We start from the raw sequence: 11632 nt of genomic DNA on the forward strand, positions 1-11632 counted from the left end.
AATATAATGGGGCAAATACACTTCTTCGATATAACATGAGGTTTGAGAATACTGTTTGGGGTGGAGAGTCTCAGTTTATATCTTGGTATACCCACCAGACCAGAAACATACCATGTATTATGTAGAAGTGTATGATTTATTACATATAATTTATAACTTAATACATTATTTATTATAATTATATAATTATATCTTATTTATATTAATTATGAAGGACCAAGACTTCAGAAAAAGGGAGTTCCCGTCGTGGCTCAGGGGTTAACAAACCCAACTGGCACCCATGGGGATTCGGGTTCGATCCCTGGCCCCGCTCAGTGACTTAAGGATCCGGCGCTGCTGTGAGCTGTGGTATAGGTCACAGACACGGCTCGGATCCCGCGTCACTGTGGCTGTGGTATAGGCTGGCAGCTACAGCTCCAATTGGACCCCTAGCCTGGGAACCTCCATATGCCTCGAATGCAGCCCTAAAATACGAAACAAACAAAAAACCACCAGACTTCAGAAAATAAGATATCAGGATCATGACAATTCTTGACAAATCCATTACATACACAAATACTAAAAACAAAAGGTAACCATACTGTTTTCCAAAATGCTTTTATTCTAGGCCAGAAAATCTTACAAGCTATCTACACACAATCCATTGCTATCTACATTCAAGTATACCACTCTTCCCCTTTTAAACAAAGCTCCACTGAGACGGCGTCAAATAAAGGGAAAGACCATAAACCAAGTCATGGGTTTAACTCAGTTTCGTTTACAAGGTACTCAGCTATAAAGCAATTGGTAAATTAGATCAATAGTTATGCTTATTTCCCGCCCCCCCCCCCGGTGTTCTTAGCTATCTGTCAAACAAAAAGGACAGAACTGTAGGTAAAATTGAATGCTGAAAACAGAAACACTATAGGTAAACAATTGCTTTTATGGTAAGAAAACTATGTGTAAGGGTGAAACACAAGTGAAATGCAAATTAGAAATCAATAAGCTAATGCCACACACAGGGTCTTCTTATACACTGTAAAATGAAGTCCACTCATGTACGAACAGAAATAAATTAGAGCTGCCTTGAAGCAAACAACCCCTTGGAGGGCCATGACCCTTGAATGTAGATGCCTCAGTCTTCATCCTAATGCACAGAATCCTCCACCTAGAATCTAGGTCTTGTAGATAAGGACTATAAACAGAAAAGGCATCCAGAAGGAACGATCTGGGGCCAAGCATGGCCCTCTGCATCCTTCATGGCAACCTCTCAGAGCTTTAAAAAAAACCCTACACAAACACAAAAGAGGATCAACTATGCCCAAAGATGCACTGCCCAGCCAGAAAACTCAATGTTTGTGGGCTTGTAACCCCCCAGCTTAACCTTTTTTAAATGTAAAATTACATCTGGGTAGGGCTTCATAGGGAAGTGGGTCACTAGTAAGCTCAGAGAAGGTATTAAGAAGTATCACTGAAAAGATTAGTCTGTTAACACCCAAACCTTCTGCTTGGGACTTCAAGTCCTCCACCCTCCTGATAAAGGAAAGGGCAAAAAAGCTGTAACTTACTCAATTCCAAACGTCTCTAGCTTTTGGCTGAAGCAATAAGGCCAACTTGCCAGAACTGCAGAAGAAGATATTTAGGTAAGAAAACCCACTAAAGGTGTTTCGTGGTTTGACACCATAAACACTCAAGTGACCTTTAGATGTAATGAAACGATCTGTTTTTATTTTTGTTTCCAAATCAGTTTTCACCTGCCTTAACCTCCTGGATATGTCTACAGGGGTCCAATGAGTCTTACCTAATTTTCCTTAAAAAAAAAAAAATAGCAGACCTAAATATACAGACAATTCTACAAATTGAGTGGCATGTGCTAGCTCCAAAGGGCATATGGTGCATGACTTCATAAAAGATGGGAATAAGCTAAAGTGATCCATGCGATTAAAAGTAAATAGTGGAGTTCCCGTAGACCAGCGGCTACAGCTCCGATTCGACCCCTAGCCTGGGAACCTCCATATGCCTTGGGAGCGGCCCAAGAAAATGGCAAAAAGACAAAAAAAATAAAATAAAATAAAATAAAATAAATAAAAGTAAATAGTTACCATTGAAGGGATGGTTTTTAAAAAAGAGGGTAACGTTTCTGGGGTGCTAGAAACGCTATGTCTTGATTGGATGCTGATTTAATACTATGTTCAACTAATGAATACTCAGCAGGTTTTCCACTTATATGTGTATGTACTGTCCTGCATGTATCTGATACTTCCATAAAGGGTGAGTGTGTATGAGTGTGTGTGTGTGTGAGTGTGCATGCAATTTAAATTTTCAATTCCCTGAAATGTAATATGAAGCAAGACATGAGAATCTTAGAGATGCTCTTCCAGGGGATGGGAACCAAAGGAGCTGGGAAAGGCTATATTTTGGCTGCTCAAAACACACTTTTCTTCATTTACTGGACCAGAAAGCCATAAAGAATGGACTTCAGACTCTGAACACTGTGTTAACCAATTAAGACAAAAGAAAAAAAAATTAACGTAGTCAGGGCCTCTAGTTTATTAAAAGATTTATATTGAGCAGAGGGACTGGATTATACCCTTTAAAGTTAATAAATTTTTTTTAGTCATTTATTTCAGAGTTCACCTAACAGCTCCCCCAAACAACCAACAGAAATTTTGTTAGTGATTGCAGTCAAGCCAAGTGTATCCACCCACTGACCATAGGTCAAGTTACAAACAAAATAGTTCTAGGCTTTCTGGGAAGCAAACAAATTAGTGTGGACTCAGTCACCCCCCACAAAACATTCACATTAACCTGTGCTAGTAGGCCCTTTCCAGATGTGGACGTAGATATTTTTAAAAGATGCCAATTAATTTCACTTGTGAGAGAAAAAGTAATTCAAACTATTCAATCATGAAAAATGTGCCACTGAACATAAAAATATTTCAATACTTAATGACAGAATCTCTTGAATTTATTTTTATGGAAAAGAATGCTAAAAAAAAGTTTCCAAAAAACAGACAGACAAACATGCATAGCCTGAGGTTTTCTTGGTTATTAGAAAGTATTTTTAAGTTCTAGGGTAAACACACAAAAAATTATTTATTGAGTACTTATCAACACATTATTTGTTGCTCAAGACAATTTAAAGAGGATTATAAAGCTGATTATAGGAGTTCCCGTTGTGGCGTTGTGGAAACGAATCCCACTAGGTACCATGAGGTTGCGGGATTGATCCCTGGCCTCGTTCAGTGGGTTAAGGATCTGGTGTTGCTATGAGCTGCGGTGTAGGTTGCAGATGCAGCTCAGATCCGGCGTTGCTGTGGCTGTGGTGTAGGCCGGCAGCTACAGTTCCAATTGGACCCCTAGCCTGGGAACCTCCATATGCCGAGGGAGTGGCCCAAGAAATAGCAAAAAGACAAAACAAACAAAAAAAAGATAAAGCTGATTATAAATCGTTTACTTAAGATGTTATTCTTCTTTCTCTAAGAGAATGTATTTTGTTTTTTTAAGAAAGAATGAAAATCCTGACCAAACATTACATTTTGGCTTCAAATGCCAAAATAAGTCAAAATATTTAAGATCAAAATTAAGCAGAAAATGTCTCAAAAGTTAACCACTTTACAAAAATCTCATAAACTCAGTAGTGAGGAACTGAAATTCCCCTCTAATTTGATATTCATTCCGAGTATCATATTAAAAGGGTCCCAGTCCAGTAAAGGGAGAAATCACTTGCTTTGCAGTCAGGCTTAACTCTCTACTAAAAACAGACATGGTTCCACTTTGGACTCTCACAATAAATAGTCCTACTGCCTGACTTCCACTTTCATCATCTCTAAAACGGGAATAAAACCACTTGAGTGGCAAGGTTATAGAAACAATTAGCTGAGGTAACATACCAGTTTCCTCCTCTGAAATAAAAAAGCTTTCATTTTTAAGGTGTAGTTCTACCAGACATTGGTTTTTAAAAAAAGATTTGAAGAGATGGCAGTAAATATCTAAAGTTTCAAACAGCTTTCTCTGGTATCTGTGCTCTTCTGAGTTCTATGAATGGCCTACTGATTATTACCAAAAATAAATTAGAGATGTCTTAGAACTGTATATGAGGAAAAAAAAAAAACCAAAAAACTGAAAGGGCATTCCTTAGAATACTTACTAGAAGCAGTAATACAAATGTTGATACTTAATGCCACAGAAGAAAGCTGAATAAACTAAAAATTTACTTTAAATGTGAGGACAAATAGAATCATTTCACATTTCTAGTTCCAATAATTTCTGGAATAATAAAGAATGCAAATTATGATCCTTTAACTTTTTAAAAATTATTTCCTTAACCCATCAAAGCATACATTATATATCAGAATCAGGAGGGGGAACCTCCATATAAATATTTTAAATTAGGATGTTTAAATAAAATTTTTTTAAAATAAACACAAAATCCAATATTAAAACTACAATATACAGTCATACATAAGTATATTATAGTCAAGTCAATTTTTTAATTAATATAAAAATAATTTTAAATTACAGTATATAGGAGTACAGAAATACACTAATACTCCAATATTCATTCATTTATTTTTTGTATAGGTAGGTATATTCTATAAAAGAAAACCTAAGGAGTTCCCAGCACAGCTCAGTGGAACAAACCCAACCAGCATCCACTAGGACACAAGTTCAATCCCTGGCCTCGCTCAGTGGGTTAAGGATCTGGTATTGCCATGAGCTGTAGTGAAGGTCATCAGATCCTGCATTGCTGTGGCTGTAGTGGAGGCCAGCAGCTGGAGCTCTGATTCACCCCCTAGCCTGGGAACTTCCATATGCCCCAGGTGTGGCCCTAAAAAGACAAAAAAAAGAAAAAAAAAGAAAACCTAAGAACAGATCAAGGATGAATACTTCCCCAAGTTACTTGACTATGAATGCCATATTGTATTTATAATAGCACCTCCTTTTTAATGATTCAAGCTTTTTTAAAAGCATTACACCAATGCTTCTTGGGAAAAACTCAAGTAAACAGTTACCTTAGTAGAGGCTGTAGACCAGAACTTCTGATTCCAATACTAAATGTTCTTCTGCACCTTAGGGTCTAGGTACTTGTAAGGTCCTCTTTAGAATACCCTTTCACCATAGCAGATGAAAAGTTAAATATTCAGTCAAGAGAATATAAGAAATATCATCATGGTTTAACCAACTAGTATAATCTTTCAGGCACAGATAACTCAGCACAGTAGGGTCATTCCAGGATACAACATGGAAACTTATCAATCACACTACCCACTAACTTAGCCAATCTTCCTTTGAACTTACTTATAGCTGCTCAGGCTGCTATAGGTTGTTCTCAATCCAATTTTAGTGTTCCAGGGTTAGTTTATCTTCATTTTCATCTTATTTCTACTCTGCCTGCTTTTCTACTCTTCAGTTATAGCTTCTACCTGTGGTCTGTGCCCAAGCTCTCTTCATTCAGAGGCCCTGAAATCCCACTGAGTATTTTGGCTGTCCTTCCCTGAAACTGTTCGAGACCCAAGACTATGCCAAAACTATTGAGTGGTTTAACAATCATTTTCTTGAGCTGGAAGTCGAACTAAAATGTTTTATTCCACAGAGCAGGGGTTCTCAAATCTGACTACATATTACTCCATAATTTATTAAATCAGTTCCTATTGATGGACTTTCAGAAATCAACTAATCCAATCTTTTATAATTAGAAACAATGCTTCAATGCATATATATGTATATCTGTATGTGTATATATGTATCACGAATACACACATCTGTAAAAACGACTAGAGGAGAACTTGCTAGGGCAAAGGACTATATTCTTTAAAAAATTTTTTTAATTGAAGTAAATTAATTTACAATGTGTTAATTTCATGTGTACAGCAAAGTGATTCAGTTTTTTATATATACACACACATTTATATATTATATATATATACATACATATATATTAAGATTCTTTTGCATTATAGGTTATTAAAAGATATTGAATATAGTTCCCTGTGCTATACATGAGGTCACTGCTGTTTATCTATTTTATGCAAAGTAGTGTGTATCTGTTAATCCCTAACTCCCAATTTGTCCTTTCCCCCCACTTCCCTCTTTGGTAACCATAACTTTGTTTTCTATGTTTGTAAGTCTCTATTTTGCAAATAAGTTCATTTATATCATTTTTTAAGATTCCGAATAAGCAGTATCACATGATATGTCTTTCTTTGTCTGACTTACTTCACTTAATATGATGATCTCTACATCTATTCAAAAGGGCTATATTTTTAATGCTGATGCCTATCACTCTATCTGATGGTTCTCCTGGAAACTATCTTCTCTCAAAGAAATAGAAAAGTATAAAAGTAATAGAGTAAATAATATCTATTCTTAGTAATATTACATTTCCCTTCCTCAAAGCCTATCTCCCACCCCATCCCCAAAATCGTTTATTTTTAGTGATAAAAGCAGCACAGCCAATGGGTGGAAAAAATTATCTTTAAAACTCAAGCGTATAAAAAATACAGATGACTTCTAACCTATCATATATGATAAACTATTGTTAACAACCCTCAAAAAAAATCACACTTTATCACTCTGAGCATCTGAAAATCCCTGCATTTCAGGCTAAAAATTAAAGTCATCCAAAGCCTTTGAAAAGGAATCATTTTGGGATATTTTAGGCCACCCTAAGAGTCACAGAACTAGAAAGTCCCTTAGCGATCAACTAATCCAACAGGGCGAAAGATTTATTAAGGAAAATGAGGTCATCAGAGTTTAAGAAACTAAACTACATCTGGACCAGATTAGAATCCTAGGCTTCCTGCCCTTGACACTAGCTCTTGCCCTTGACCCTAGCTCCTGCCCTTGACATTATGCCAAGGCAGCTCACTTGCACAGAACAAAGCTACTACACTCCTGGCGCCCAAACCACCTAAGAGGACACACACACTATCGAATGGCACTTCATGCCAAACTGGGGTTGATGTTGCAGGGGACACACACATAGAGAGCAGTCCCTAACATATATGTTGCCTGTATACATGCAACTCAAGAGCTTGGGTGCTCTAAGTACAGTTGGAAGTTCAGACGAAGAAGTACACTGAGTCCTAAAGAGAGTTACAGGGCATAAGAACCGAGCAGTATTTATGCATAACCTCAAGTTTCCTTTTAAAAACACTAATACAAATCACAATCTTAAAAGTTTTCAAAAGGTCCCATTCAGTTCCTGAATTCACCTTCTGCCTACTTTAAACTCATCATTTTATGTAGAAGATGGAGCATTTACTACAATATTTATCTGAATATATTTTATCTCCTCCCTGGCATGAATAAGGTGGTTTAATTTAAAACATATCTACATTTAGTTAAATACACAAAGACTAGCATCCACTCAAATTAACTGATATAATTTACTGAAAACTTAAAACAAAAACAAGTTTGTAGAAGGAAAAAACATAAGGGCAAAGCATAATGATTTGTTGATACAAATTACTTTCAACTTAGAGTTCTTAACCCAACTTGAAAACAGATTCTAAAACATGTACTCATGGCAGATGTGAAATAATTACTCAAATAACAAAATCCAAATTCAAAATCTATCATATTTTTTAAATGGGTGATAAAATTCACCACAAGTCTGTGCAGTGCTTAAACTTGATTACGTTTTGTATTTGAGCCAAAAAAACAAATTTGAATAATGTTAACTTGGGTGAAACCATAAAGTATATACAAGCACTATATTTCTCAAATAACAGCTCTGACTTTTTTTTTTTTTTTACAAAAATCACTCTTCCAACTTGAGACTACCCCTTTGAAAACAGGATGGGGATTTGAGTTGCTTAGGATTTTTTAAAAGGGATTTTAAAGCAAGATTAACTGTTGCTTTAAGTCTTGACATTTCCCCATTAATAACCCTAAAGCTTAATGAGGCACAATAGATTTAAGAACTGAAGATTTTTAATGAAAACGGAAATTGAGGACAGTTTGGTACAATACTGTCACCAAAGTAATCTGTTCCAAAAAGAAATGAGACTCTACATGTAAAAAATAAAAACTATCGAAAAAGAATTTCCTCTTAAAATCTCAGTCCAAACTTTTAGAAGAAGGTCAGGGCAGACTTTGATGAAGGTATGAAAGTCAAAACATACTCTGTAAGGAAATTCCGAACTTGCAATTAAGGCCTAAGAATGTGTGTGTGTGTGTGTGTGTGTGTGTAATTTTGTATATATATATATATATATCATTTAAAATATGTTTATAATAATAGTTTAGGATACACAAATTATTTTTCAAATTGCACCTAGTACATTTGCAATTCACCACATCATAGTAAAGGCCACATGCCACAAATTTAAAAAGGGCAAAGATATGCATAAGTAGAATAAACTATGAACACCAACTATGCTAATTTTCCTTACTTTTACAGGAACTTTTTACCAAGACATGACAATCAAATAAACATGGAGAATACATATATGTTTTTTACTTAAAATGATCATTGTGTCCTAGATTATCCATTCTAAAACACAGCTTTTTGGTTTTTTTAAAGTTTCATGTATTAAATATTACCATTCTCAAAGTCTTTACCTAATAGGTGAAAAGCGCCTATGGTTTGTGCATTTTTTTTCATAAATCCTCATCCAGGATTGAAAGCAGGACCTATGTGATAAGACTAATAATCTAGAATACCTGTGAACACAAAGGTGATGTCCTTGATGCTTTATAATTCACACAGTGTATTTAAATTAGAACAATGGAGCTATGCAATTAAAATGTGAACTAGAAAAACAAAGCAGGTTCTAATCTATTAATTACTGGATGGGTGGTAAAAGTAAAATTGATTTTTTTTCTGCTGATAAATCTAAGCATTTAAAAGTCACTTGTACAGTTTAAAAGGAAAGCTTGTCATAACTTTCTGATATCCCTTGATCAGTGAAGTTTAATGCTCAAGTTCTGCTTTTTTTTTAATAGGACAATGCTAATGCCTCAAGCTAAAATACGGAAGAGAATAGAGAAAACCTTAAAGCTGAATACCATGATATGCAAAATTGACTCGAATTATGTAAATCTAGGTAAGAGAATACCTCAACTAGTAAAGAATCTCTCAAAGTGAAAAAAAGGAAGTGTTCAAAGTAAAACAAAGAACACTTCAGTTAATTAAAGGCCTGGCATCCTTTTGAATATTCAATTATTCTTCAATTGGTCTGAAAAAATAAGGCAGTTGGTATTTACACTAATAACCTACTCATCTGCTGTTCTAAAACTCTTGATTCCTTAGATTGGCCTGAGTCGGGGCGGTGGGAATTAGATTTTTAACAGCAGATGACTGCAGAGGGGCCATATTCACCTTGCAGATAGATCTGGTTATTCTGGTGTGTAAAGCAGACCATTAGGACAAAGTCATTTCCAACCTCAGTGTGTACAATCCACATGGTGCACTTAACCATAAAACAACCCAAAAACTCATGTTGCATAAACTCTGCTTCCACTTCTAATGACCTTGCAAATCACTCAGTGTTATTGCTTGACTTGCACCCAGGAATTAAAAGTCTGCCAAACAACTCGATGACAAAGTTTTAATCTCTCCATTCCTCAAGGTTTTAGAAAAATCAACATTACGTTGGCCTGGAAGAAACTGAGAAAGAACGTACAGGGGAAAAGGGCAAGCCCATTGTTTGGCTTTTAAATACAATACTTTTTTAATGCTTAAGGAAACAAAAAAGAAAATGACCTACAAAATCCGCACCTGGCCTCTACGCAGAGGACTCAAAGAGGACAGGAGACTGCTCCCGTGGCACCACACTTAAGTCCCATGTTATTTGTGGTAACAGTCCTAACTTCACTGCGAAGTATTCAATTAAAACTCACTTTCAGGTCAAAAAGTTAGTGTGCATACCACCACTTCACTCACACTCTTGGGATTTTATAAGTCGTCTTTAAATAAGTAAGACCACTCCATGATATCCAAAACATGGTTTTTAAAGATTTTTCTAAATCTATGATACAGGTTTAAAAAAAAAAATCCGAAGTTCTTAAATTTATCTTGCTTTCCCCTTAACTTTAAACATTTGAAGTAGCGCTTTTTTTTCTTCTTCCCTTTCAGCCTAACTTCGTCAATAAACCCCATTTTCAAAGAAGAAACAATAAATGAAGTGACAGGAGGTGAAAGAATGAGGAGTGTGCACTCCAAGAATAAAGGGTGGTTTTATAACAGGAGGTACTTTTGTTAGCAAGTGACTGGCAGGTCTCCTCCGCCAAGTTAGAAAAAATTCCATCCACTCCCCAAAAGTGCAGAGGCCAAAAAATGTCTAGTCTACTAGTTTTGAAACCCCACAGTCAGAAGAGAATCGAGGTGGGGGCGGAATGGCGAGTGGGGGAAGGGGAGAGGGAACGACCAGCAGGAGACGAAAGAACAAAAGGAGAAACCCAAGAAAGGAGAAAGGAACGACGGGACCCAGGCGGCCCGAGAGCCAGTGGGAGGGAGAGAGCCGGAAAGTGGGCGAGCACGACCCGGGGGAGGAGAGCACGGAGCCGGGACGGCTCCTCCGCGCACCATGGACAGGGCTCGGCACCGCCACGGCCCACACCCCTCTAGGGGGCAGCGGGAGGGAGCGCGAGAGACCGCGGGCGCCGGTCCCGTCCCGCCCCCGGCGCCCGCGGCCGGAGCGCGCCAGGCCCTGACCCGTGAAGACCATGGAGGGGAGCGATCCGTACCATCTGTTCCTTTCCCGGTCGCCCAGGGCGCATCGGCACATCCCAGCCGCGCCCGCGCTTTTTGGAGCGACCGTCAGCCGGACACCCCCAGCCGCCGGCGGTGCGCTGGGGGCCACTTGAAAGGATTTCCCCGGAGACCCTGCGGGCTAGTGGAGGGCGGACCCGCCCCTCGCCCGCAGCCGCTTGGGGACCTCACCACCCTCGGGGGCAGACTCTGGACCCCTGGCCGGTCCCCGCCCAGCGCGGGGGTAGCGGCCGCGGCGCACAGCTCAGCTCCCCGCTACCTGGCTGGCGAGCAGGCAGGGGCCTCGCGGCATCCTCCGACCGGACGCCGCGGGAAAGTTGGGAGCTAGGCCGGGCTGGGGACCGGAGGCGCGAAGTGGGAAGGGAGCCTGTGACCTGCCTGGAGCAGGTGCTTCCTGCCACGGAGGAGACTCCCAGTACCATTTCCAGGGGAAAGCTGTCTGGCACTCTCCCGAAGGCGTGAAAAGTGCAGTCTCCCGGTAAAGGCGCCCCCAGGACGCACTCAGGGCAGAGGCAGCGGGACAGAAAAAGAATAATAGCCGAGTAACGGAACTTCTCCCCGCGCGGCAGGATAAGGGACCTGCGGGGCCAGGGGCTGGATGCGGAGTCGCCGACCCAAGCGACTCTTGGGGCAAAGGGGCGAGGTTTTCTTTCCAGGTAAGAGCGACACAGAAAACTGAGAAGGCAGAAGAACAAAAATAGGAAGCAACTCTGGGCTAGGGGTAAAGACAATAGGACAGAGGAGCCCTCGGGCAACGGGAGGCGCGCGGGTACCAGGGTGGGGTAGGTAGAGGCAAGTCCCGTAACTAAGACATCAGAGTGAGAATTCTTTCTGCAAACTCGCGACCTATCCCTGCAGAAATAAACAAAAAAAAAATGGAGCAAAGTGCAAGGCGAGGGGGGAGAAGCTTAGGAAACTGCAAAACCAGAGCCC

General features: G+C 39.2%; 1 protein-coding gene across 1 annotated transcript in view; it reads right to left on the reverse strand.

Moving 5' to 3' along the window:
- The window catches only part of CDH2 (cadherin 2), a 235457-nt gene that overhangs the window by 223044 nt on the left and 781 nt on the right, over positions 1-11632 (reverse strand). The window lies entirely within an intron of this gene.

The sequence above is a fragment of the Phacochoerus africanus genome, chromosome 8 (genome assembly GCF_016906955.1).
Source record: "Phacochoerus africanus isolate WHEZ1 chromosome 8, ROS_Pafr_v1, whole genome shotgun sequence".
Lineage (NCBI taxonomy): Eukaryota > Metazoa > Chordata > Mammalia > Artiodactyla > Suidae > Phacochoerus > Phacochoerus africanus.